Here is a 5000-nt window from a genome sequence, read left to right as displayed (position 1 = left end):
TCGAAAAATAAAATAAAGAATTAGAGTTAAAGGATCCTTCAAAAACTTATATTTATATATAGGAACATTACTTCCATGAAGCTGATCCTAGAAATTAGATTTTCGAGATGTTAAAATAAACGAATAGTATCCGAAGATAAAACAAATTACTTACAAATTATTATGTAGTTTTTTATGCTTCAATAGGTATATATTTAGTTTAATAAAATATGTTAATATGAATCAGTAAATATAACGATTAAATTCAGGACTATTAAGCAAGTTTGCAAATAAGTGTGCAATCATTTCCATTGGTGAAATGATAAGAAGGCTAGGATCACTTTAGAAATAGACACCCATCATTTCGTTGTGACGTACCTTAAAGCCTTATCGGCACCTCGGAAGTTCGGCAATAAATGAAGTATATCCTGTGTCTAAGATGGTAAGAGACATGTCTTCGTTGCTGGCAAGACTTGAGCAATAGCGGTGATTTGGGCACAGTTCGTTGTAATTAGCCGTCCATTATTAATATAACCGTCGAGCTTGAAAGAAAAGCAACCGGCTCTATGTTGATTCCACCAACCAAACCAACTAACTGACTGGTACGAATTTTCCAAACGGACTCCACTACGACTGTCTCAGCTGCTCAGCGTTTTCTTTCCTCGGAAAACAAAAGAAACAAACAGTAGTAACTGCTCGTTAACAGTTGTTATACCTTCGAGACTTAAAGGGTGTTTACAGTCACAACGAAAATATAATTACATATTCCCTTTATAAGCTCGAAGTAAACATAGAAAAACTCAATTAAATTTACTAAATTATACTAATGATTACATTATTCAAATTAACAATAATTAAACCAAATATTAAACCTTTAAGAACGCATTATATAAGAACAATGATAAATAGAAGAAAAACATAAGTGATGTAATAATTTTACATCATTTTCAACAATATATATATATATATATATATACATATATATATATATATATATATATATATATATATATATATATATATATATATATATCGTCAAGTTTTCACTCCACTACTGAACATATTGAATATTATAAACTGTTTTTAGTAATTTCTTACTTTCTCTATGCACGCCCTCTGTTGATTGCTTTCTTCACTTTTCATCCTTCCTTGTCCAGAGCAAAGTCTCTTTTCCCATTTTTCCTCCTTTATGTTCTTCATTTTGTTTACTTTGGTACTTCAAATTTCTTGTTAAGTTAGGTGTATTCTTCCTGTTCTGAAGACAGTGTTCGTGGCTCTTTCTCCTATTACCAAGTGTATTTTGTTATTTAGATATGTTGAATTGTGTTGAATTATTGAATTATTTACCATATGTTTGATTATTATAGTGAAGTTTTTTGTTGAAGCTATTTCGTTCATGTATAAGTGCTAAGTAATTCATGTTAATTTCTATAATTAGTAATTAATGATTATAATAAAAGATTGCTGAGTTTCGTTCACCCGACCATGGTTTCGCACAGATTGGATTTTATTTTGGTGGAATATTATTTTTATTATGCTTCCTACTGAGTGTTACCTAAGGCCATCTTTAAGCTAAAGTATTTACCACTGAATACGAGGACATTCAGCTTAGGCATGTCATAATTTGGGGGCCTGTCCGGGATTCCAAATCTGTTGTGTGACTATAAACTGTTGAAATGTTTTTGGTGAATTTTTAAGAACTGTTGGTGAACGAAATGTCTTGATATTGTGCTTCTTTAATTTGTACAGTTAGTGCCATGCCACGCTGTTCTTCGCTTTCATTAAACTATGTTTGACAGTAGTTCCAGGCAAGAATACACCTCATCTCTCCTTAAACCAAGGTAAAGTATTTTTGAAGGATAAGTCGATAACAAGTGTTAATTGACAGGGATCTCTGTGTATATCGCCTCTTATGCCCGCCTCATTAATATTTTCCATAATAAAGGTCGCACTCGCTATCTTATAGTGATAAATTACGTTAATCTTACGTTACCTTGCACATCGCTGCTTAGCTCCCGACCTTTCGGATTAGCAAAATCCACTGTACTCCTTTTAAAGTCTTCTCATTGCGGAAGTATTAGTTCATTCTCGCACTTTTAGTGTACCTCGAACACTCCGTGATTCCAGACTTTCTGTAATTACTGAATTGCGCTAGTTTAACTCCACAAGATTAGACATGTGGTTTAGCCAGGTTGCTGCGTAAATCTTTAGGTAATTACCATTCTGTAACTAGCAGTTGTTATTCGTATTTAAATACTCTTCTCGCTGTCGGCTAGCGTTCTATTATAAATACAGTAATAGCGTTGGGCTGCAGTTACCTTAAATTTATCATTATAGGTTCTCGGTAGTGAATATAACTTGTTACGTTTGTTTACGTTAGGAGCAATGTATGTGTAGCTACTGATAAATTTATTTTATAAATATGAATACTGTTTGGAATGATTAACTTTGAGTTAATGTATTCGCGTTTAGTTAGCCATTCATTGTTAGGTAGGTAGGATTTGTTGTATTTACATAAGTGTTGTGTAGTGAGTAATTAAACCTTGTTCAAAAATGCCTTTTAATCTAGAGAGCTTTGCTGGAAACCCCAAAGAGGATATATCTACGCTCAGGTATGCTAAAAAACAGGATCTGCGTGACCTAGCAGCAAAATGTAACATTGTGGTTGATCCTGCTTATGTGAAGGCTAGATTACGGAGTAATATTTTAGATTTTTTAATCAACCAAGAGATTATTGCAGATGATGAAGTACAAGCACTCAGAATTGCAGCAGGAGTACTTCCGCCTGTTCCAGTAGATACAGAAGTAGAGAAAATAAGGCTTCAATTGCAGTTAGAGAAGGTAAAGGAAACGACCGAACGGGAGCTCTATCTAGAAGAGAAGAGAGCAGAAGCGAGAGAGAAGGAACAACAAGCGGAGATGAGACACCAGGTAAAACTCCTGTAGCTTTCTTAAAGTAACAGAAAGGAAGCCACACTCCTGCTACGTTTGAAGTTTTTAAAGCAAGTAAGCTTGTACCTGATTTCGACGAGAAAGATCCCGAGGTTTTCTTCCAGAACTTTGAACAAATCACAGAAACCTTAAAATGGCCTGTAGAATTCTGGTCTTTACTCATCAGGAACAAAGTTAAGGGTAAAGCTGCATTTGTTGCTTCACAACTGGTAAGTGAAAAAGACTATATAGTATTAAAGAAAATTATCTTGGATGCATACTCCATTACCATAGAAGGGTATATACAAAATTTTAGAAATTCTGTTAAAACTTTCAACCAAACTTTCGTAGAATTTTGTAGTGTCAAAAATAGGCAGTTGAATAAGTGGTTAGAAAGAGCGGGTGTTGATAACTTCGAATCATTTAAGAATTTGATTCTTCTAGAAGAATTTTTGAGGAAAGTGCCTACTCTTATCTCAACCTTCATTCATTTTAAATGTGAAACACTGGTAAAGAAGGCAGCTAGTCTCGCCGATGATTACCACTTAATCCATAAATCACAAAAGGGCCAAACTAACAAATCATCTCCTTCCTTTTCCAAATCTCCCCAGGTATCCTGTGCTTACTGCAAGAAAGAGGGCCACACTATTGAAAATTGTCCACTTCCCCAATGCAAAACTTCAAAGGCAAAAGAAGGTAAAAATGCCCAGTCAAGGAGCACATGCCATGTGACTACTCCGATGGAAGGGTTGCAGCCGTTTGAAGGATTTATTTGTGATGTTACTGTAAATGGTACTTCACTGAAGTGCCTCAGACTCTGGTTCCTCTCAGTCTATATTGGCAGACTTAAGTTCGGAGAATTTAACTTATACTAAGGAGTTTATAACCATTTCAGATTTAACCTCTTCCAGAACTCGGCCTCTTGCTGAAGTGGAAATTATTAGTCCTTACTTTACAAGAAAGGCTAAAGTAGCCGTGTTAAAGCAAGCCTTGCCGTGTTCTCCAGTAAAGCTGATCTTGGGTAATGATCTAGCAGGGTCACAGGTGAAAACTAATTTTATTATTTCAGATCCTGAATTCGTAATCCAAGAAGAAAGTAAGTCCATAGAATCTCCACCAGCTATAACTCAGGTTGTGACTAGGAATACTTCCAGGGCAGGACCTTTGAAAAGTGAGAGTAAAACTACTGGAAGAACTATGGAGGCCTTAGACTTAGTGAACGTAGGTAAGAAAGAGTTTACTGAGCTACAGAAAGAGGACCCCAGCCTTAGTGAACTTTGGAAAAAGGTGAGAATTCCAGATGAAAATCCAAAATTGCCATATTTCTATGTGAATAAAGGTATTCTCTGCAGGCATTTCAGGTCACACAGATTAATAATAACCATACTTGGAGGGATTGCCACCAAATAGTCATTCCTCAACCTCTAAGACTTCCCTTGTTAGACCTCGCTCATTCTGCAGAATCCCACTTAGGGGTCAACAAGACTTACAAAAGAGTAAGTGAAGACTATTATTGGCCAGGCCTTGGTAAAGATATTAAGAGCTATGTTGCTTTATGTCACCATTGTCAGGTTACAGGTCAACCTAACCAGAGAATCCTGCCAGCACCACTCCAGAACGTACTAGTACCCAAAACTCCTTTTTACAAACTCATCATAGATTGCGTTGGTCCCTTACCAAAGACTAAGAGAGGGAATGAATACATACTGACTGCTATGTGTCCCACTTCAAGGTACCCTTTGGCATTTGCAATCAAAAACATATATGCAAAGACTATATTATTTAACCTTAGGAAGGTTTTCACTGTTTTAGGATTTCCTTACGAGTTACAATGTGACCAGGGAACTAATTTTACAAGCCATGTCCTCAAACAAGCTATGCATACATTGAATATTCACAATGTTAACTCCTCTATATATCATCCACAGACAAATGGTGCCCTGGAAAGGTTCCATCAAACCTTGAAGAACCTTTTGCATAAGTACAGCAGTGAAACGGCAAATCATTGGGATGAGGACCTCGATCTCCTAATGTATGTTTTTCGATGCACTCCACATGACTCCACAGGGATATCTCCCTTTGGGGCATTG

Source organism: Palaemon carinicauda, chromosome 9 (genome assembly GCF_036898095.1).
Source record: "Palaemon carinicauda isolate YSFRI2023 chromosome 9, ASM3689809v2, whole genome shotgun sequence".
NCBI classification, from domain to species: Eukaryota; Metazoa; Arthropoda; class Malacostraca; order Decapoda; family Palaemonidae; genus Palaemon; species Palaemon carinicauda.
This window is presented reverse-complemented; position numbering follows the sequence as displayed.